At 36.5% G+C, this 24,902-nt stretch overlaps 1 protein-coding gene across 3 annotated transcripts in view; it reads left to right on the plus strand.

Annotated features, from left to right (window-relative positions):
- Positions 1 to 1,384: 1,384 nt before the first annotated feature.
- SYT1 (synaptotagmin 1) overlaps positions 1,385 to 24,902 on the plus strand; it is a 541,914-nt gene continuing 518,396 nt past the window's right edge. The window contains exons 1-2 of one of the 3 annotated variants that reach the window (XM_067697424.1): positions 1,386 to 1,571; positions 1,668 to 1,772. The gene's annotated coding sequence lies outside the window, so the exon portion shown is untranslated. Of the gene's footprint in view, positions 1,773 to 24,902 lie in introns of all 3 variants that reach the window. The other 2 variants (XM_067697425.1, XM_067697423.1) reach the window with 2 other exon arrangements.

Here is a 24,902-nt window from a genome sequence, read left to right on the forward strand (position 1 = left end):
CTTAACTGAGATGCCGTGATCATCTTCTCAGTAAAATAAAGAACCCAGTTAGGAGAGTTCTCATTTGTAGCTATTGATCAAGTTTACACAAACTGGAAGTATTTCTAAGCAAAACAAATCAGAGATTCAAAGTCCGGTAAACAAGGTCAGTGAGTGAGAGATGGAAATGCTTCTATGCGTTTTGAAAGACTTGCACCTGTGGAGCAGAGCCAGGACTTGGTCCGACCCCGAGCCAGGTTCCGCTCCGCCCCTTGCCTCGCTTGCTCTCCCTGCCCCCACACGCTGAACCTCCCAGTTTGGTATCTCTCGGTATTACCAAGCTATAAATTGCCCTAGAGCTTAGAGGCAATCAGGTCAGCACCGCTGTCACAGGGGAAAAGCTTCTTACTCCCGAGCAGAATCGTTCGGGGGAAAGAGAGGAAGGAGGGAGGGAACCCACGCTTTAGTCGTCACTGCGCTGGCAGGGGGTGGAGAGATGGGGGAGGGGGCTGGCAGAAACTGCATCCTCAACAACGTCGCCCTTGACCCAAGTCTACAAACTTATTGGTCGCCACAGTGGAAACTCCCAGTGCACTCTCCGCTGCCTGACAGCCCCGGCTGCTGGGTGGAGTCGCGCTTCCCGGCCCCACCTATGGGAAGGAGCTTCCCCTGCATCTCCGATCCACCGCACCCTTTACGAAAAGTCTCCAGGTACCTAGCAAGGCTCAGATTGTTCTACCCCCGCTTCCACCCCTGCACCCACACGATAATATTATCAGCCTCCGACAGCCCAGAGGGCCACCTTCCTGTGTCCTCAGTTTGAGGACACTCTTGCGGAATCCTTTCTTTTCCCCGCCCTGCTTTGCTTTCACAACTCCAGCGGGTTGAATGGCCAAAGACAAACTTCTGCCTCTCCTTCCCGGCTCCCACATTTTCAAAACCCCACAGCCTGCAAACCCACACACATCGGAACTCCAAGGGTGCTGTTGCAGTCTGGGCATGCTCAGTATCAAGGCAGATTTTGATTGAAAGTAAAAAAAAAAAAGAAAGAAAGAAAGAAAATAGCTTTGTATTATGCAGTCTCCCTCTCATGTGCTTACAGCTTGCTGAACAGGTTGCGGGGCATTCCTGCGACTACCCAGAGGGTTTATCTGGTGCCCTTGATTACGTCTCCTTGGCATTTGTACCCCTCGTAGTTCCCCCCCCCAACCCTTCTCAACCCCACCTCCTCAGGTCCCTGTCCGCTGTGGGGATGGAGAGACACTAACAGAACTGGGATGGGCGCTGTTGGCTGAGCGGATCCACCTATTATTAGTGCGCCAGGATTGGCTCCTCGGCGCAGCGTACCCCAGGTGGAACCAATCAGGCGGCCGGGGCTGGGAGCTGATGGGCGGCCGCCTCCTCACTGGAGGGATTCCTCGAGAAGCTGCAGTGTGGGGATGCTCTAGACCGAGTACTGCCCCCAGTGTCTTTCCACCTCTTCTTCCTGCAGCGGCGGCAGCGGCGCTTGGCAGCGGCAACTTGAGACTGCGCCCAGGGCAAGCCCCCCCCAGGGTGGTGCTCAACTGAGAGGGGGGGCTCAGTGCCCGAAGGTGTGTGTGTAGGGTGGGGGCGGCCAGCTGGGACCAGCTGGTGGCCCTGGAAAACCTCCCACACACCCACACCCACACACCCCTTTTGTGTTGCAGGCTGCCCCTCCAAGAGCAGAGGCAGCAAGAGGACGTGTGTGCACCGGTCCGCACGGGGAAGCAGTAGGGACGGAGCCCGGCACCACCTCCTGGTTCTCCCTCCAGGTAAGACAGCGGGACTGGCGGCACAGCAACCTCAGCTGTGCCTATTTGCTTGAATCCGTTCGTAAGATTTTGTTCTCGGTACACTTAGGTTTTGGCGGTGGGAGACTGAGACCTGGGCAGGGAGCCCCGGGTGGCCTATTGTGAGCGATGTAATGAGACCACATGTGCCTCTCCTGGAGAAGCACTTTGCACAGCGCCCGTGATTTAGAGCCTGGAGTTGATGATGTTGGTCATCCCCCATCTTCTTCTTTCCCTCTTTCATTTCCTCTCCTCCGTCCCCCACCCCCAATCTCTATCCTTCACCTCCCCCCCCTCAACCCCTTTCAAATCTCTCATCTTCTCCCTCCTCCCATCCAAAGCACGCACAGTATTTCTTTCTCTTCCTGGAAAGGATTGCCTTTTCTCAGAGGAAAGAGGGGGGTAGTGATGAAAGGAGAAAGATTTCTTTCTGCCCAGGGGGAAAAGAACAAGATAGAATACACGATAGAAAATTAGAGTACCAAAAGCAATTAAACTGAATAAAGGAAGTAGACAAGCCATGCAGCCCCAGCTGCCAGAGAGGGGAAGTGTCAAGTTTGACTTGATCTTCTGCTTGCAAGGGGCTGTGTCTCTCACTAGATTGCTTCAAATGGAACAAAAATAAACCACCGATCCAACCCACTTTCAATTGCTTAATTGCTGTTGCTTTTAAGTGCCCACCATCTGACTTTTCCTGGTTCCATTTGTCCTGCGGGGCTGACTATTTGGTCTTATCCATCACTGGTAATGTCTGAACTTGGAGAGGTTTCTCGAGTGGAGAAAAAATTTTAAAAACAGATTATTACTTTCCTGAGGTTCTTTGGCATGGCCTTTATGTTGAGGGGCAAAAGAAAAAAAAGTAAAGTTTCAAAACATGTTAGTGACACCAGTATTATTAGGAGGCTTGGATTTCTACTTTGAGAAAGCAAATCTGGTTAGCTTTGTATACATGGTGATTTTGACTTTCTTGAATATTAACCTTCTGAAATAATGCAAACATTTAACTTTTGTGTTAAAGCTGCATTTGCATATGAATTGTGATTTCATTCTACCTTTCTGCTGTTTGCGTTTTGCTGCCCAGATATCGAATTCATGCCTTGCCTTATTTTCTTTTAATAAGTATATTTAATAGATGTACACATGATGCTTATACAGTTTCAGTACTCGATTTAGAAGGTGCATGGAAGCTCAGTTGGCCAAGAATCCTCTTGTACTGGAACAAAGTTTAGGAAGTAATGGTAGGAAGATAGCGTCAAATTAAAAAACCTTGAAGGGGAAAATGCTTTTACTTTCATGTCTTATTATAATACAGAGAAAGTTATCAAAACAACTATGTGCCCTGGCTGCCTGCATGATAGGTCAAGTGAAAGGGACTTGCTGGACAGAGCCTTGACAGCAGCCTCAGAAATTTCTAATTCCATCATCAATGGTATAAGCTTTCCTTTCCTATTATTCAGCTAAGTGATGACCGTCAGATGGGAGGAGATAGAGAGAAGTGCTTAGCTGAATGTAATGGGAAAGCATCCCAAGTGGGTGCTACATGAGTGCAGAGAAATCAGCAGATGTTAGTGTCCAGATAAATCTTTTCCTTTGATTTATCAGGGGAAATGCCAAGTCTTACTTTTTTTTTTTTCCTACGTGTCCACTTCGGATAAGAAAAGGGAGCCTTCTTAACTCTGCCTGATCTTCCACACTAATCTGTGTACCCCAGAAAGTATTTTTTTCACCACATATCTTCAGTGGACAAGTTTATACACTGACCTAAAGAAGAGCTGCTTTCATTTACCATCAACGTAATATATGTTATTTTCTAAACCATTTTCCATTTGAGACACTTATCTTTCCTATCTAAGTAGAATTGCCTCGAGTCACAAAAACAAGATCTTCTTTCTAGGCCTTTGACATTTAAATGCCTTTTTTTTTTTCTTTTTAATGTAGTATCTCTGTTGAAAGCTAAAACTTATTTTTAGTGGTGCCACCTTTTGGTTATAAGAACAAAAGGACAGTTGTTTAATTGCCTTATGTGTGTACAACTGAATTAACAAGTTTAGACATGAAAAGATATAGAAAAAGGAAACCAACTGCTTTTCACTGCGAGCAAAATATTTTACTTGCTTATTTCTCCACTGTCTTAGGAAGGGTAAAAGTTTGGTCTTGGTTTGTGACATTTATGTTCAGGACTCTTAACAAATGCTAATTATAACAATGACAAGTAAAAGACATGCATATGAGTATTGAGTTTCTCACATACAAAAAAATTAAGACTTTATATACCGGAAGTCAGAACTAATTCCAATATATATTGAGTGGATTAAAGTGAGACTTTAAATGATATATTATGGGAAATTATTACCCTGTCTTTCCACAAAATGTTCTAGTGTAACAGTTTCATACAACCTTCATCTTTTCTCCTTTTAAAAGAATATCTTAGTAAATCTTATTAATGTTTTAGAGCAAATATGGTAATTAGACTTTAATGTATTTTTATCAGAACTAAAGGTTGCTACCCTACAGAGGAAATGCTAAAATGCTACTTTCATAAAATACCACATGATAGAGAGTTGTTACCGAGTAGTTTTGAACTTTATTTCATAATGGAGAATATTAGTTATTCTGTCTGGTCAAATTGTCAGAGAGTTCTAATTCAGAAATATGAAAATGGTTAGCATGGTATGTACAAGATTTGCACATTAGACTTAGTGCTAACTGAAAATAAAACTAGAATATAGTAGCTTCTCTTAATTGTACTTGCAAAATGAACTGGATGATTAATAAATAAAATACAGAATGTGTTAGATCTAAAAGCTAATTCGAACTTTCTGTTTGCCTAATGATACCATGGACATAATATCAATTCATTCTTTTGAGTTCAGTATACTAAATCAATTTATAGCGAATTCCCAAAACAGATTTTTACAGTCATCTAATCTTAAAAAAACTCACACTTAACACAGACAATTATGTGAGCCTGAAATACTTATACCTCTTAGGATTTCCAGTTTGTGTAATAGCTAGGAAGAGATACCATTAACTCCAAATTGGAACATCATAATTCTTTTCCTAATGGTAGTGATTAAATGATTTGAGGAAGGGAAAGTAAAAGTAAACAGTTTGATTACATAATGGAGCAAATTTGGTCTACTATTACAGAAAACCAAGACCAAAGTTAGACTTTCTGGCATTAGAATAACATAGGTGTGGGTTTTACAAGTGTTTTGCTAAAAACTAATGCTTTCTAAAATGAAATACCTGGAACACTTGTGATTTAAAATAATTTTTTTTTTTTTTTTTGTGGTACGCGGGCCTCTCATTGCTGTGGTCTCTCCCGTTGCGGAGCGCAGGCTCCGGACGCGCAGGCTCAGCGGCCATGGCTCACGGGCCCAGCCGCTCCGCGGCATGTGGGATCTTCCCGGACCGGGGCACGAACCCGCGTCCCCGGCATCGACAGGCAGACTCTCAACCACTGCGCCACCAGGGAAGCCCCTAAAATAATTTTTAATGATTTTCTTGTCATAAATACATCCGTATCAAAAGTTTAATATATGATATTCTTCCTAACTGAATTTGTTTGCCATCGAAATTGATCAAAGCTATTTAAATAGGGATAAAGTATATGGCTGTGTAAAACATAATTTCAATTAGTATTTAAGGATATATATATATATACGTATGTGTGTGTATATATATATGTGTACGTGTGTACATATATATACATATTATGTAACATTTTCTAAAAGGATTTGAGACTAATGGACAGTAGCATGTAATCTGCTGAAACTAGGGAGTACTCCTGTAAAAAGTACCATTTAAAGAAAGATGACAATGTCTTGGGGATGCTTTTAATATTTCTTTGGTTGAAAAGACCAGGAGTACTCAGAGGCAAAATTAATGGAGGTCTAGATCTTTTCCTTTATACAGCCCTTCTGTGGCTTAGGGAAGAAGTGATTTTTATATGAATCATGTATTAAAAAAAAAACAAAACACCTCTCAGTGCAAGATGCACTTTTATATACAGGTAACAAACTGAAGTCACATTTTCACATGATTTGGACATAACAGGGCATTAAAGTTTTTATCTTTCTAAGATTTCTTCAGTGTTTCTTTCAGCATTTGCACAAAGGTAAACGTGTTCTTAATCTTTTACATAATCGACATGATTATCATTGCTTTTTCAGATAAGGGGGTTTAGATTGGTATCTTAAATAATTCCTTTAGGAGTGATCAATATTTTTCCTAATAGTTTTATAAATTTGATTCAAATCTCTCCATTCAGTGTGGCCACTTTTTTTAAAGCAGGAATTTAATCTTTCCAATCTGAAGAAAACAGTGTTTTTCCTTTAGCTTCTCTGTCATTTTAGGAGAGTTCTTGAAGAGCCACTTTTATATTGACTATAAGATGAACTGTGATAGCAGGGCATATGAACATCGTTCTACTCATATGTGTTAGTATAAAAGAAATGTATTTTAAATAATATTGCAAGTATAGTCATGCTATCTATTGGAAATAAGAGAGCACCCAGTCCTTTCTTGCTATGTATGAATAAAACTTCAACCTTTGCTATATTGTTTAAAAAAGAAAAGCTCTTATTTTAAAGTGTACAACGTGAAATTATTGCTATGTTATAGAAGGAGTAAGCACCGGGGATGTTATTTCCGCAGTTTTGAAAATAATTATAGAGGTCCTATTGCAAAGAAGCCTCCTTTTAAAATATCCACTTTCTAAATCTAAAAACAATATTTAAAAGAGTTCTAAAACAAACTGAAACCTAGGTTAGCATAACAATAGCACATTTATGACTGTGTTAGAAAGAAGTATTCTGCTGTCTTTGAAAAATGCAAAGCAGATTAAAAAATGTTTCTGTAATTTCTGTAATTGTATTTAGTTAAACCACAACTCCTAGTTGTTTAGAACTAATTCTGATTCTCTTTGGGTTTGTTTTGTCTCTACAAATACACTCAGTGCTTGAAAGGGATGTGACACACTGGTTTCCTTAACTTACCAGTAATGTAAATGAGAGGAGGTCAGAGTTCATCATTTTTGGTTACTGCTATTGTGGAGATAAAAAGAAAAGATACCGATCGTTCCTATACTGGTCTCACATGTAGTATGTTGAACATATTAGTTATACACATAGGACGTCATTTTGTTGAAGAGGAGCTCTGGAAAATTGGAAAGCTTATGAAGATAATAAACGCCTTCTGTATTTTAGCTGTCTGTACAAAATGGGAGCTGGAAACTTTCCATGTAGATTGAGAATGGCCTTTCTCAGCTAGTATGAGAATCTAGTGAAATAATGTAGTTTCTGAAATAATTTGGTTAAAATACCATTTCCTAGCAGCGCTGTCAGACAACATTTCATTGGAAATACTGGATTACAACCCCCCTACCGCAGCCCCCAAAACTACGCCTAAGACAGTTAGCTAAGTGCCTCAGTCAAGAACGAATTTTGGTCGAAATAGCCATTTAATCAAATCCAGCTATGGATGGTACTGAAACTTGGTCTTGCCTCATCCCATTAAACCTGTTGTTTCTCTATTTGCTCAATGTAGTTTTGCTTATAATTAAAAAGAGTTAAGTGTTTCCTGCAATAGATGAATGTTTTCCTTTTCTTTCTAAATCATTCACCTGATCAAGGATAAAATGCACATAGGCACTTAAACACAAATAGAATCGGAGAGTTACTTAAATATGAGAACTTCTGATACTGCAGTTGTTTAAATGAGACATACTATCTCTTGTCCTCCTCCTACACCCTCCCAGACTACAGCCAACTTTTCTGTCGCAAGCAAATGAAGGAGAGAGCAGGCAAACCCACCTCACACCTCTGGGCACAGTTCCTTGGGTGTGGCCTCCAGGGGACAGCCTCCTGTTTTTACCTGAGGTCTTCTTGCGTATCAGCCCAGGCCCTACTCTAGCTGAAAGCAGATAACTGAATTTAGGAATTGCTACTTTGAGATTTATTGGCATATTTTCGTCAACGTGAGGGCAAAAGCACACGGAAATACTCAGACAGAACATACTCAGCTGTAACAAACTTGGTGCTAACACTTTTCAAATGTGATGCTGAATCTTATATACGATTTAGATAATTGATAACATAGTTTTCTTTCATGGAATTTCTTTTGATTACTCACAAGTGATCCAAGCAAAAGGTGAGATTGTTAAACCGTGAAGCCTCGTATAACTTAACTTATTAGCACCAGTGGACAAAGCTGAGATAATTATTTAAAAGAATTTCAAATCCTTCGATTGGCTTTAATACTTCCAAAATCCACCTGTGTCTTGTTATGGAGACCCTTAAACATTTACATACCTCGTACTGCTCATCACAGATAATTGAGAACTGGTTTGTACATCTACAGACTGGATATTATTGTGAAACGTCACATAGGGTTGCTTTTAGGATGGATTATTGCTAATCTTCTTTCAGGCATAATTTTATGTGAATGTAACTAAGTGTAAACAGCATGTAGCATCACAGCAGCAGACTACACTCACTACAATGTCAAGTTAGAATTGTTTGCTCTTTCCTTGAGAAGGAGAAAGAGTCGATTAAGTATATTTTTTCCTGATGTTGTTCTGCCCCCCAGCATTCTATGTATTATAAATAGCGAAATAGGTCCTTGTTCTCCACCTATGAAATATGGAAGCTGCTTATTTTTGTGGGGAAAGTCATTAACAAATGTTTTTTTGGACAAATGACTTAATGGCTTTTGAAACAAGGACAAATGATATAACACAGGTTACTAAGGCCTAGCTAAGCTCCTCTAGCAAGCAGGCTCTGCGTTAGCAAGATTATTAAGAAAAGTTGACACAGCTTCTCAGGAGAAAAGCAAGGTAGCAAAGCTCTGAATCTCTGTCTGACTTGGAGTGTCTGCAGATCCTTGTTTACAAGGCTGGCTTTCTGCCTAATCCCTAGCATTTTTATCAGATTTGAGGAATGAATAAAGTGAACCATTGGGCCTTAGACCATATTTCTAGAGCACTAGCATCTTTTTATAAATAGAATAACATCACTATCCTATTTTCGCCAGTGTCCAGAATCCAAGGCCACTAAAAGTTTTATATATAAATATAAACCAGACCATTAAATGCCTAAAAATGCTTGAGTTTTATCTGTCTGTGTACAGGAAATTCTTGTGTTGAAAGCTTAGTTAACAACATGACTGTACAAGTAATTTACCTATTTTTCGTGTTTTTATTAAATTATAATATTAAATTTAAAATGCCAAACAATCACTTTGAGATACAGTTGAGTTTAATAATTCAAGAAAGTGACATTTCAACAAAAAGCCAACGTATTCCTAAATTCTCCAACACCACCCTGCTTTTAAATTGTGGGAGGAAAAAAGTACTTCATATGCAAGTTTCCAGTTTTGTTTTGGTTTTTTTTCCTGTGGAATCATAGATACTTTCGGAACCATTCCTAGATACCACAAAATGAATATTAATGATAGGACAGAGCCGACTCCTTCAGGACAGAGTGGAGTAGACAAGTTGTTAGCCTTGGAGAATCTGTTTCATCATTTAGATATTGAACACATAGCAAGAGTTTGATTTCTTTGACTTCTGGACTTTTAGACCCGTATGTGTTGGAGCGTGTTACTACTCACTGCCAGGGTAGAAGAGATTTGTTCAGCTCTCCAGCTAAGAGCGTGATATAGCAATTCTCTTGCATTCTCTTCCTTCCCCACCATTTTGTTCCTTTCTCATCTCTTTTTTTCCTGCCCTCTTCTGCCTTCCTTCCTTTTTTTCTTTCTTATTCACCTCCTAACGAATCATCTTCCCCTAGAATCACTGGGAGCTTGGTACTCTAGGCCCCATACTAATCTCCACATGCTGAATTTATTTTTTGTCAGTAACCAAGAAATTTCACTCTTAGTTTGTATACATTTCAGGTTAGTTTCGCAAAAGGTTTGTATAGATAGATAAGGGAGCATCCTCTTAATTTGTTTAAGTAGTTGGCACACTTAAATGGATTGTGCCACGATTTGAATGTTTTTAAGACCTTACATGTAAAGACTAGCCCACTGGTAATTTTTAGAACAAAATTGATTGAAGAGAGATAAAACAATAATGTTTAAAATTCCAAACGGCATGTACTTTTAGGCACCTTTTTTTCTCTGTTTTGTTCTTCCAGTGGTAACTTTTACATCATTGTTTTCACAACAGTTGTATCTCACCGTATGTAAAAAATATTATGTTGCCTTATTTGATTTTGATAATAGAGAGATTCTCCATTTTACAGAGGCAATAAAGGAGACTCAGAAGTTAAGTTACCTGGCTGTAATTACACACTTAGGAAGGCTTTTATAATTTTCACCTGCTGAATCATACTGCCTCAGCAGTTAATCAAGAAAAAAGTCAAGTATATTTTTAAACTTCCTCGCTATATAAGAACTAGTTTGCTATTTCTTATCAAAAATAAAAACAAAAATATAACATCTTCACTGAATATTGGATATACAGTTGTTATTCTTCCCATTGAAAAGAGAAGGACAGTTTAATATACTGTCATTACTTCTGTGACTCTAACTTTGGATTAAATTGTATTTTAAAATTATTCAAGGAACAGTTCTCTAATCCATAAGACAGTTCACCAATCCTGAGTCACTAGGCTTAGTTGGCCTTTACTCATTGCTGTATCACTGTGGTATTAGATGTTACCTCATTTGTTTCCTTATTTGGAAACTATGGAGTCATAAGCCACCTCCTAGAGTACACAGAGATGTGATGAGAAAATGAACGTTGTAGCTTTACTAGAAGCTTTACGACCTCATCTCTCATTATTTTTCTCATTGGTACTTACACATAAAACTTCTCACTGTTTCCAGAACCTGACATTAATGGAAGTTGTTGAATCTACTGGTGCTTTTTCTCTCCTATTTCAAGATAGAAAGGGCTAAGCAGGGAACATACTCAAGCCCCAATTATTATCCAGCCCTAATGTGAAATCCATCAATTGGCAATTCTTTATGTTAAAAATCAAACACGTTTGGAAATGATTGCCAGTAGGTATACACATTGCAATGTGGACCATCATAATTGACTTTCTAGCTGATCTGATAGAAGGAAACAGAAGTTTTAATTGGGAAAGGCTTATAGAAAGAATGCAAGATTAATTGGAACAGAAGACAGGTATTTATGGGGAGTTTTGGACAAACACAAGTTAATCATATTCTCGTGTTCTTACTACGATTCCATTTAATATTCCCAAGAATTTTTTGAGACTGGTACTAATTTATCTATAATTTTTAGATGAGAAAAATGTGGAAAAGTAACTTGCCAAGGTCATACAGCTGTTATGTAGAGGGAATTGGATTCAAACCCAAGCAGTCTATTTCTAGAGCCAACACCCAACCATAAGAAATCATAATCATTAAACTCCTCAGTGGTAGAAGATGCAGAACAGTTGGAAGCAAACAGATAGAAGTGATCAAAAGAAATTGAACAGTCATAAGCAAACTGTACTTCATAGTTTGAGTCAATATGACCATCATGGCAATGTGCTAAAAGATTGAAACTTGAGTCTCATAGGTCTGGGTGTAAAGACCTACTCTGGCATGGTGAGCTTCAGTAATATATTTCACTACTAAAAGCTTCATTTCACCAGGAATGGAAATGTTTGCAAATTGTCTGGTACTCTGTTAATAAATGGCAGATCTGACCACTCTTGCCCCCTTTTTTATTAGTCAGGAACTCTTTCACTTTCAAAAATGCCACCTAACTCAAAATGGTTTAGAGAGAAAAGGGATTTTAGAGCTCATGTTACCATAAAATCCAGGAATATTCTGGATTTCATCATAGCTGGAAATAGGAAATCAAGCTATATGATCAAGACCAGGCCTATCGCCCCCCACCCTCCCACCCATCCTTACCTCCTTAATTTTACTTTTCCTGCCATTGCTTTATTTAGAATCAGGCTCTTTCTTTACAGTGGTAAGAATGTTCCCAGGGAACAGGCTTACGTAAGAAATCTCCATGTAAAGAGAGCATCTTTTTTTCCAAAAATTTCTAGGATAATCTTGACTGGAACAACTTGAGTCACTTGCCCCAAACTCATCACTATGGTGAAGGCTGTGAAATACCATATTTTTCTAAGCTGAGCCTTGTGTCATCCCTGGATTTGAGAGTTGTACAAAGCATCACTCAACTACACAGAAAGAGAGTTCTGCTGTTAAAAGAAGGGAAATGATTAGATTTAGAGCAGGCAAAACAACAAATGCCTAGCTCATAAGGTATGGGCACTGACCGGTCGAGAGGATGCCTGCTGGCATTAATGCTGGAGCAGGCTCCTGGAGGGCCCTTATTTTTCCTGGCACTAACCCCTTAGTTGATGGGGTAAGATCCAGGGAATTCTAGGGGAAGGGCCATAGTAGTTGAGGATGTGGAAAGGAGTGGCCCTCAGAAGGCTTGAAGCAATGCCATTTACAAACAGGTGTGGATGTAGTCAATAATTAAACAACTGGTATGACAATAGCAGTGTGAAAAGGCTGCCTATCAGGGGCTGAGGGCTGAGTTGAGTGTCATTTAACCCTAGTTGGGTCCTTGCCTTATTGCTTTGGCCTCCTCTTTTTTAATGCAGTGGGAAAATACTTATAGGATTTGAGGATTCTTAGATTCAGAGCTCAGTAGGTCTGAGAACTGCCAACTAAAGATATGTACAAGGCCACCTGTGTATATGTCAATACCTCACATTTTTGTTGGTTTTGAGTAAGGCTGGTTATTTTCAGGAGTTTATAGAGTTTTATTTTATGATTACCCTAACTACCTATGTATTGCTACAGATACAATAAAATAAATTTGCACAAAAACACTATACATTTTTCCTTGCTATACCCTGAACTGAAAGGGAATTATTTAGGAATGATGCACTTCCTCCGTAAGCACCAGGGCATGCCTGTTATATGCCAGGTGCTATTTTAGTGCTGGGAATATAGAAACAAATGTAGTAGATAAGTTCCTTGCTTTTAGGGAGCTGGCATTCTAGGGAAGGAGACAAAATAGTTAAAAACAACAACAAAAGATAACTAAGGTAGTTTTCAAATAGTGAGAAATGCTACTACATAATAAAACAACCTAATAAAACAGTAAAATCAAGGACTCTGGTAAACCAAAGCTATGTAAGTTGAGGCATGAAAAGAGAAGGATCCGGCTATGTAAACACCAGGGGAAGAGCACAGTAGACAGCAGAAATCCTAAGTGCAGAAGCTTGGCAGTGAGGGTGAGTTTGTTCTACTTACGGAAGAGAAAAAAGCAAATGTAGCTGAAGTTGTAAAGATGCTGGCTTCATGAGTGTAACCCTGCTTTAATATTTTAACTAAAAGCAAACTACAGACATTATTAAGGAAATTTTCCAAACAAGACGATCATGTCACCTCAACATTATTTAAATATATGTAGTATCTTATTTCTGTGTAATACATTTCCAGTCTATGTAATCATGCTTACACATTTTATGATTACAGTCATGGAATACATACTATTTCCACCCTGACTTTCAAAATGCACTCTCAGGTGACTTACAGGCATATATTTTTATCTTCCAATTTCTCTAGAAAGGTAACTTCTTTTCTTTTATGACATAGATTCCTTAGACACTTTCCGTTATCTTTTGTTAAATCTTAATAACCTTTCTCCTTTTGCCCTCCTTTCTAAGGGAATTGAACACACAGCCTACCCTCAATTTTATTGTTCCTCAAAATTTAAGTGAACACCTTGGTTTTTTATCACAATAACGTTTTTTTCCTCAATTTAATTTCCTTTTGAGTATATGTTTGATTATATCCAACAAAATTCAAATTTAGATTTTGAAACAAAAGTAAATAAACACTGAAAGCATAATGAAACAACTCATTTTGTGTCGATTTTCATTTAGACAACACGGGTCTCAGAGCATTAACCGGAAATTATTTTTCCTCTGTCTGGTTTCATATCCTGGTTTTAAGAACTCAGTAACCCAAGTCTACCTAGGTCACTCTGTGACAGTAAACTAGGTGCTTACAGAGGCATATTAACATTGCAAGTGGTGCTGCAGTACCACTCCCTATGCTGCAGCAGTAATGAAGTAATAATTACAGTGTCAATCTTAAATGGCCCTCTTTTTTCCCCTAAGACTCCCATAGACATTATATGCTGATAATAACATATTTTGTAAAGAGAGTATTCTTTGCTGAATTCACCCAAAATCATCTATATGTGAATATAGCAAAAGTGTTATAATGGACCATTCTCATCAGTAAGTGATAAACTCTGTTTTCCTTATCTGTGGAAATCAGGCTCTTTTGTATCCTAAATATCTTATGTTTTTCTACATCTGTATATATATATATATATATATATATATATATATATATACACACACATACTTGCATATATAGTATATTTGAATTTTTTAATTATGTGATCACTCCACTAAGTGCAAGTTTTTCAGGATTTTGCAATGATGTATGTATATTTTTTATCATCTTTTGACTCTGCAGTGCCTGACAAACATTAGGAAGAGAGCATTCCATAGAATATTTATTGAATGAGTGAATGAATTCACTAAATCTATATTTTCTAATGTTTTTGAATGACATCCAAACACAGTATGCTTTCAAACACACATACACACTATATGAACAAAAGTTCTATGAAGTATTTCTTACTGGTGTTGTATTCTGATACCTCCTTTTCAATTCTCTTTTTTACCTAATTTATTTTTTTATTTTTATTTATTTATTATTATTTTTTTTTTGCAGTACGCCGGCCTCTCACTGCCGTGGCCTCTCCCATTGCGGAGCACAGGCTCCGGAAGCGCAGGCCCAGCGGCCATGGCTCACGGGCTCAGCCGTTCCGCGGCATGTGGGATCTTCCCGGACCGGGGCACGAACCCGTGTCCCCTGCATTGGCAGGCGTACTCTCAACCACTGTGCCACCAGGGAAGCCCTACCTAATTTATTAAAAAAAAATACTGGTCATGACCAACAAAGTTAATGTAACAGCATACCAATGGATAACAATCTGTAGTTTTAAAAACAGTTTCCTAAAAAAGTATTATCAATTTCAAAAAAGTATATTTAAGATCCCATTAAGCATACATAAGTATAATATAATGGATATACAGGAACTTGCAGTGCCTTATTTGGAACATAAAGTATCATCATACTGTAAATGAATGAAAGTTAATAGAATTCCCAGACCAGAATGCTCTTGCTGTATTCACATATAGGTGATGCTCTTGCTGTATTCACATACAGGTGATTTCGTGTGAACTTACACTGTATTTTTTTAAACCCACAATGAATCTGGCGCCAGTGCTGTTACTGGTCATTCTCAACCAAGCGGATTTATGTTGGTCTGCTGCCTTCTGAGGAATTCAGTTAATAGCCATTAGTTAAAATAAACTTTTTTATAGACTAGAGGAAAATACAGAGATGTGATAGGAGATTATTTCTGTTTCTTTAAAGTAGTGAATACAGAACTAGTCTATGGAACCAACAGATGATGAAGACTGAGCATAAATATTTAGATTTTTGTGTTCAAATATAAAAACAAGCAAATAATATAAAAACCCTCAATCTGTCACTAAGTTTATGATATAGTGATTTTACAGTGTGATCTCTCTGAAACCTTTCTGTGCTAACTGGAGAGGATCTGTAATTGATCATGATATTTCTCTGCAAGGTAGTAGACATTCAAGTGGCTCAGCACAGTAACGCTTCTTTGGCTTTCCTACTATCCAGGTGAGTTTTCTCATGATAGTGGATAAGGTGGAGATTATGTCCTCAATCTTTCAGTCATTCATCAAGCTGCTCAAAAATATTTAAGAGTACAAACTCTCAGGCACTGTCAGCCACTTATAGAAAAGTGTAGTTCAGTTAAGAGAGACATCATAAGCAAGTAGTGATAATATATTCAGATGTGAGCTGTGAAATAATCAGGATAGGGTAGGAAAGGCTATGGTAACAAACAATAGGAAAACCTCAGTGGCCTAAACATCTAAGCCTTATTTCTTGCTTATACTATGTAACCATTGTGGAAAAGTATGTGTGTATTTGGGGGGAAGGGTGGCAGAAGACCCTCTGATTTGAAGTCATTCAGGGACCCAGAATGTTGAGAGCTTCAATGACTTATAACACTGTCATCTCAACATAATGACATTAATGATACAATGACATTAAGGATTCATTGCAGTTGGGAGGAAAGCGCTGGACAGTTTCTCACCATCCAGTGAGAAAATTAACTACTTTGACCCTATAAGAGGCATATACAATTTCTGGTCAGAGACCATTTGCCAGATCCAGCCAACGTGGCCTGTAACTAACTACAAGGGCATAGGAAGTATAACACCCTCCACCCCAACTTGGGCCTTGAAAGGAGAGGATATTGCCAAGATCTTGAAGCCTCTTTTATTAGCTGCCACAGAAAAGTGAAAGCACATGAGAGTGAATGATCAGTTAGTCAAGACAGCTACGGCTTCACAGAGGAGGTGATGCACGGGCTGCACTCTGAGGGACCTTTCTATTATCGTGAAAGATGCTTAATTCATTCTTTAATGAAATCTTCTCTCTCTCTCTCTTTTTTTTTAACCTGAATCTCAAACACGGGATATGTGTTTTATTAAGAATGCCAGCACTCCTGGTAAATTTGGTGGATGAACTAAATCATTTCTCTCGTACTAGGAGTGCTGATGTATAATACAACTGTCAATTTAACAAATCTATTTGGATGTCTCAAAGACACCTCATATTTACCATGGAAAAAGTGAACTTTCAGTGTTTTTGATCCTAATGAATGACTCCATCATCCATCTAGTTGTGTTATCTAGAAACCTGGGAGTCATCTTTGTTTTCATGTCTCTCATTCTTAACCCCAAGTCTAAAATATATGATATCTTTATTATTTTTAGTTGATAAATATCTTTTAAGTCTCATTATTTTTCTTTATCTCCATTGCCACACCATAATCAAACCAACCTTGCCTTCTCAATTCTACTATTCTTACTTTGACTTTCAAGTGCATGCATTATCGGGCACCTCCTACTCACCAGCCTAATTTCTCATATTCTTTCTCTCATTCTCATGCTCAGGCCACACGGGCCTTCTGTCAAGTTTTAATATTCCAAACTCCTTCCTGCTTCAGGGCCCTAGTACATGCTGCTTCCTATGCTTGGGTTACTGTGGACTGTATTTACTATTGGCAGACACTAAGGATGTAAACCCAGCAATAAAGTTTGGCCAGCTTTTTAAAAATAAATGTTTATTCTTTATATACAAGAGTAAGTGTTTGGTTTTTTCATATTATGAGTATGAACATGTCACTTTTCAAAATTACTGCAGAATTGTCAAGAATTGGCAATCACCGTGTGGTAGAAAGGGATCTGAACAGTAATTGAAACTTTTTTATGGTTTGGGAAACCCTGAGTATAAGTTTGAAGATGTTGAATAGTTAGCTGCTTTTAAAGAAGAAATGTATTTATAAATTCAAATCTTACAGGTGAGGATACTGATGAAACGAAATTTAATTGAAGGAAATCTTCAGTGGGATATAGAACAGTGCTTTAAATATATATTGCTAAAATTTTAACCTTAGGATTTTTTCCAATTATTTTGAGAACATGTTTCTTCCAAATCATGCCATCATAGAGTTTTTTCTTGTTTGTTTCTTTTCTTTGTAATGGGAACACTCTGATCTTACATCCTCTGGGTGTGAAAACACACTTTCAGAAAATACTTGAAAAAATGCAGTGAAAAATAAATCTAGCTAAAGATAAAACAGCGAGACTATAAGAGAAATTTTAAAATAAAGATTTTAAAAATCTTTAAAATCTCTGATTACTGAGACTGAAAAATCTCTGAGATTGACTGTGTTAAGAAATCTCTTATATTTATGTGTATATTTCTGTACTTTAGTTCAAACAGTAATTCACTGTTACAAAATTATAGCAATGAAGATTAATGTTTATCATATTGTTTCCAATTATATCTTCCATGTCAACTGACCTAGCAGTGCTTAGCACTTTACTAAGTAGGAACTTAAAAATCTTTGGTGGACATTGCTGGATGGATCATCCTTGTTGGTGTTTTTTTCATTTGTTTCTCACGCATTTCTATTTTTCTTCCAACTTAATGTTTAGCCTTGGTAATGAATCTTCATGAACTGGAATTAGTTATAGTTGACTCTTATTTCATCCAAGGTGAAATATGACTTAACTTTCTTTAATCAGCCTTTACTTCTCTATAATAAATCATCCCAGTAGCTCACTACTAAGTTGCAAATGAATGTGTGCTAATTTAAATGTATAGATCATTAAGAGTAAAAACATATCATTTATTCCAGTTCCACTTTAATGGAGCCACTATTGTGGATTATTTGGGTCAACGCTAACTATCTTTGAAATAGATAATCAGTCTTTTGCTTTACTTTTTCCCTTTCATCTCTTCTCCACCTTTTCTTCCTTCTCTCTTTTTAACCATTTCCTCAATTTTATCATAAATATCTATTGCATTCAAAGCACAGAAGAATTCTACTACTAAGCAAAAAAAATATTCTTTCTGTATGGATTTTAAATATATGTTTAATATTCTACATTGGAAACTGGTATTTTTTAGAAAATTATGGTTTATTGCTAGTAAAGAGCGATGTTTTTAAAGAAATATTTTAACTTGATTTTTTTTTAAATTGAAGTTGGTTGATTTACAATGTTGTGTTAGTTTCTGGTATACACCAACAAAGTGATTTAGTTATACATATATATACATATTTCTTTTTCATATTATTTTCCATTATGGTTTATTACAGGATGTTGAATATAGTTCCCTGTGCTATACAGTAGGACCTTGTTGTGTATCTGTTTTATATATAGTATTAACTTGATTTTTAAATGAAAAAGTATTCCCTAAAAATATTTATAATATTAAAATAATCCAAAAATATGTGAATTGAAAAGTAAGTCTCCTTTCAAACCACTTGTTGTCTTCCCAAAGGCAACCATTGTTAATAACCTCTTATATCCCCTAGCAGAAATATTATCTCTGTATGCAAACATACATCACATTTAAAATTAATGTTCCATTATATACACAATGCTCTGTACATTTTAAGTTATTATATAATTTTATTTATGTTGGATAATATTTTATACAAACTACAATTATTTCATAATGTACATAATATATTTTACATGTTAGTAAGAGTTATAGCTAACACTTTTGGTTAATGTAACAGGAACTAATTCTATAAAATATGTTAATTGCAAGTGATTCAGTTTAACTTTAAGCTAAATCAGTTTTATAATTTTAGGTATTTTCTGGTATAATTTGTGATGATTGTGACAATTCACTTTAGATATATTAAATGATTTTATAGATTTGATCATATTTAAGGATTTTTATAAAGTTTTACTTCTCTCATATTGCAAAGTATCTGTCAACAGATATTATAATATCTTGTTTAAAATGAATAATTATCATTAGAGAGCATAATCTTCTGTAGCATTTTTAATGTTCAGACACTATTATAAATAACATTTTATAATCACGTTTATTATGTCTTTGTTTGGGGGCTTCAATATGTTAATCTTAAGGATTTTAAAATATTTCAAAATGTAAAACATTAAGAATGATCTTGCTTGTTTTGGGTGCATGACAAGTATTTTACAACAGAAAGGATATGGAAAATATTTGAAGGAATATGAAGTTTTTAGGGGTCTTTACAGAATATGTTGATTTAATAATAGTAGCTTACATGTAGAGAGCTTTAATTACATGCCAGTTGCTATTCTAAGTATTTACTCATTTAATACTACTTCATACTCTTTGTGAGGTGTGTACCATTATTACCATTTTGGAAATGAGAAAGCTAAGGGTCAGAGAAATGATGCTGTCTGCTTACAGTCACATAGCTATTAGGTGTTATAGCTGGGACTCCAGTTCCATGTGAGGGGAGGGTGGCTTTAAAGCCAATAGAATCTAGATTATTTATTCTGTCATTAATTCAAAAACCTCTGAGCATTAGTTCAAAATTATTCAGTATCAATAACTTTCAGCCCTCCAAGAGCTTATCTTTTAGGGGGGGCAGAAGAGAAGTTAAGTGGAGAAAAGAAAGAAAGGAGAAAGGAGAGAGGAAGGGAAGAAGGAAGAGAGAGATTTGTTGGTAGTATGTTTTATCTTGGTAAGTACTATCAAAATAGTCAAGATAAAAAAACAAGGAGAGAGAGCAGAGAGTGCCAGGTTGTGGTGCGTGGGGGAAGATGAAGGCAGAATGTATTTTTAAATAGGGTCCTCAGTGAAGGTCATAATTGAGCACAGATCTGAAGGAGGTGAGGAATTAAGCTTTGGTAAGAGGTGGGACCATGCCTGGTGATTCAAGGGAAGCAAAGGAGGCAACTGTGGCCCAGGTGAAACAGGCTGAGAAAGCACCAAAAGATTATTTCAGAGAGGTGACTTGAGGGCAGATGGTGTAGAGCGCTGGGTCAACTTTGGCTTTTATGCTGAATGAGATGGAAAAACCATTGGAGGGTTTTGAGCATAAGGGTAAGATGTTCCATCTTGGATTTTTAATGATCTTTTTGAATAGAATGTTTTTGCTAGAATAGACTGAGTGGGTTAAGGGTAGAAGCAAGGAGAAAATATGCTCTTTGTAGGTTTATATTTGAAATGAAATTGCCTGCACCTTCTCTCTCTGTTCCCTAGATGTTGTGGCCTTTAAGTACATTAAGAGAGCGGTGGAAAGCTCAGGAATATGTTACCACAGAATGTTTATGAAAAAAATGGTTTTAATTTCCATCATAGAAGGTTATCATAACACTGTTTTTTTTGTTTGTTTGTGGGTTTGTTTGTTTGTTTTAACATTTTATACATGCATTTCCCAGCCATCTTTATTTTGAGGCAAGCAGATAAAAGGTGGTCTAACTTCAAGGCATCTGGGAAAGTGGCAGAGAAAATCTTTTTTTATTCTTTCTATGCTTGAAAGACTTACTAATGCACTCTCAAACATTAGAGGAAGAGAAGCATTAAGGGTTCATGAATATAGAGTGAGTGCAATTAGTTCTAAAAGCCGTCTTCCATAAGATTGGATTGGCATTGCTTTTCAAGAAAATTTTTTCTAGACAAAATTCTTTTGCCTTTCAGTATTTTACATTTAATTTCATTTTAAACAAAAATAAATCAATATCAACATTGCAAATGATACCCACCCTACTGAAGGCCGATTTTGAGACTTAGAAGACATTTGATATAATTCTCTAAAATTACCCATCATCCAAATAGTGCTTATCATAGTCAAATTCATAGCAACAAATTCAGAATTAAAAGATATCTATAACACTTATAGCTAAGTTGATTTGTGTTTTAGTCAGTACATACTCCTGATGTTTCAGTACACCATCAGCAAATAGTTTTCCTCTGCTTGCTTACTATGAGATGAGCATTCAGCCAGCTATTCTAGATTTTTTTAAAGGCTTTTTTAAAAGGAGACTATAATATAGTTAAAAAGCTACAAAAGACCCAGAAAATACTTTCAGGGAAAAATATAAAACAGTATATTATTTTTTGCTGAAGTGGAGAAAATGAATATTTAAATAAAAGACATGGTGGATAAACAGATATAAGCTATTTAAAGTTAAGTCATTCAACAAGACTCCATGATCTATAAGTGCTATTTAGTCGTGTGGTCTGGGAATGCCAAGGGGTGGAATTGAGGAGGTATCTCCAATGACACTTGTACTTTATACCTTATAATATAGTTGTTTCTGTACATTATTTCCCTTCCCTATTACAATATAAGCTCCTTGATAGTTGAGAAGATATCTTAATTATCTTTATATCCCAAACAATATCTCACACATAGTTGATATTCAATAGAAGTTTACTAATTGAATGAAGTATGTGCTTTCCCCTAAGATGCTAAAACATAATTTCAATATCTAGAACTTTCATTAGGAGAAATAGATTATTGCTTGCTTGAGAGCACTGATCATGTTTCCCAAATGTGATATTCTTGGCTTATTGAGAAAACGCTTACCTTTTTGGATGGAATATTTAAAATTAACTAAATTTTATTTCCAAAGAGGCATGCTTAAATTTTACCCCCCCCCACAAATTATTATTAGTAGAGTATTTAAACTAAGTTATGTTGAGATTATAGTTAGTAATCAAACTTACTACATATAAAAAGTGAAATATTAATTAGTATCATTAGTAGTAGTAATAAAAAGTATAAATTAGTGCAATTTCCAATATAAAAGTATTTTTAAATCATTTTTTTTTAATAGAGGGTTTTTGTTTCAATTTTTATGATTTACAAAGATTACATATTGCCCTTGTATGTAGAAGACTACATATCTGACTATAAAGTAGGTGTAAGTAAGTAGGTTTAATAAACATATTCAAGCTGCTGAGATAATAAAACATTCAACTTAATAATAATGCATGTAAAGTGATTAGTATGGCAAAATCATATTAGTGATTCTTTGACACAAAGAAATGTTCAGTAAATGATAATGATATCTATAATTGCCATTATTATTCTTACTAATCTTGTTGGAGTTGTTCACTTTTGAAATGCTTTGGAGAACACTTTTTGCATTTACCTTCTGAACTCTTCTTCACTTTACATTGTTCAGTATACCTCTGCCTGGTGATTGGTTCATATCTTTGGTAGCTTCTGAGTCATGCTTTATCAGGAAACCAAGGCTGTGATTTGCATCCCAGAATATCCTCCTCCTTCCTCCTTCTCACTGTCACTTCTATTTTTACTTCGGAGCACAAGGTTCTTTAAGGCTTATCTTGTATTCTGAGGTTTCCCGCATCCACAGATTTACTACCTGCTTCTCTATAAGAAATGTGTACTTGGTAACAAATCCTTACTAGAAAAAGACCGCTGTAGCTAGGTTAATACCCAAGGACAAAGCTTTTCTTTTTTCCTAAATCTCCCATTCTTTCCCCTCCTTGAGCTGACTGTTAGCATTTTTCTGCCCCAGTTCTCCCCGAGTGCCTGGTCCAGTTAATCTTGTTAAACCAATAAAAAATGATTTGGTTACCTGTAGTTAATCTGTTGAAAAGCATATTATTGAATTCCTACTTTGTCCAGGGACGTTTGTTAAACACTAATTCAGGATATCTTATCTTGGCATCCATGTTGCCTCAAGGGTTTCAGAATATTTTCCTTGAAATTATGTGGAAAACGTGGTGTGCATGTTTGCAGGTATGTTTTTTCTGGGGAATAAGCTCATAGTTTCCATCAGATTGTCAAAGGGTGAAGATGCCAAAAAGATCAAGATTCACCCACAACAGAGGCAAAAATGCATAAAGCACATTCCTCTGGTTGAGGAGCTTACAATACAGGTGAAATTAACAGGTAAATGACAGTATAAAAATAAGGGTGAAGAGTATATAGTACAATAGGTAAGAAGAGAAAAATCACTTAGAAATAAATTGGTGGGAAGAACTGGGACTTCATCTGGGTTTAGAAATAAGTTATTTAAAGTTTTATGGGACTTCCAACCTGAGGGAAAAGAGTGAACAAGTCCTTGGAATTAGTAGTATTGATTAGAGTGTCTGGGAAGATAATGAAGAGCCTACTTGAATTATATTTGTTTATAAATAAAAGTGTTGTTGAGTACATGATATATTAATAATTGCCATGGTTTAAAATGTTGAATAGTAAAAATATTCATGGCAGATCATCTTTTAGCTAATCTTCCTTAGATTTAAAAACTTTCAGATTCTGAAAACCTTAAATATTCATCAAGATATTTTTCTGTAAAATAACAATGATCTGCATGATATTTCATTAAGAAAGACACTATGGTCCATTTCACAAAGACATGAGGTACAGTTCTTCAGTAGTAAATTATATTACAGCAGCTTACACTGACCTAGACTGAATATTTTAGTTTTCTTAAATATATCCAGTGCATTTTGTTTCTAAGCTTCTGTTTTATCCAATTAGAAGGAAAAAAAGTTCAAATTTCATGGCTTAAGAGTGTAGACATCTGTACTCAAATATCACGTACTATCTCAAAATTAAGCATCTTAAACTGGACCGCTCATGACCCTCTTCTTCCTTCAACTCACGTCCTCTTCATCCTCCTTTTCTTTCCCCTCCCTTCCAAACTTTGCAGTGTCTCAATTGTAATCAGTCTTTCATCTTCCAGGTCACTCATTCTTCCCAAAATTGATCCCTTCTTCCCAGAAAACTTTCTTCATCTTCTTCTTATACCATATTTTTCATCTTCATTCTCCACTCACTAACATTTCCATTGCCTCGGATCTCCTATCCAGAGTCAGACTCTTTTTCCTTTCCATCAAGGTAAATATTGTCCTACCTTCAAGGCTTAACTGAGAAACCATCAGCTAGAGTGTTTCTAAATAAGAACTATACAATAGTAATCATGCTCCTAACATGAATACTTCTAGATTTTAGGTATGTAGATAGTACCCTGTTTTATACTATATTTTCTGTTTGGATTTATGTAGAATTAACCCTGCTGATTTTTCACATATACATATGTTACTTATCTTTCCACCTTAACTAAAATCTTTTTGCTGGCTGGATCAGGTTTCCTATTCCTGGTTTTCTTGTTTGTTTGCTTTGTTGTATTTTTCATCTGTCAGATCATTAGGCACAAAATGGGCTCTTTACGTACAGCTATTTTTAAAACACAGGCAGGATTTTAGGAGAGAATGGCACGTAATCAACACTCACATACATTGTAATTTACACTGTACATACAAAGTATTTTCACATACTTTATCTCATTTACTAATACTATTATGTATTATCATCTTCATTTTGCAGGTAAGGAAACAGACTTGGTCAGGAATAGGAAACTAGTCAATACCTGACCTGAGCATTAACTCAAAATGTCTGCTCTATACCCAGCTTTCCATGTTAGCATAGCTGCCTTCTAGGGCTGCATTTTATAAAAGAAAGTTAAAAGACTGAATAGTTTCTAATATTCAAAGGGCAATAGATCTGGAACAAATTTGTCAGGATAACTAACAGAAGTTCTAGATGTTGCTGAATTGTAAAGTATCCACCATGAAATGACAGTTAATTGAAATTTACTTAAATACGGAAGGAGGCATTTTTGACAGCTTTTTAATGTGTAAAACTTATGAGAT

Source organism: Pseudorca crassidens, chromosome 11 (genome assembly GCF_039906515.1).
Source record: "Pseudorca crassidens isolate mPseCra1 chromosome 11, mPseCra1.hap1, whole genome shotgun sequence".
NCBI lineage: Eukaryota > Metazoa > Chordata > Mammalia > Artiodactyla > Delphinidae > Pseudorca > Pseudorca crassidens.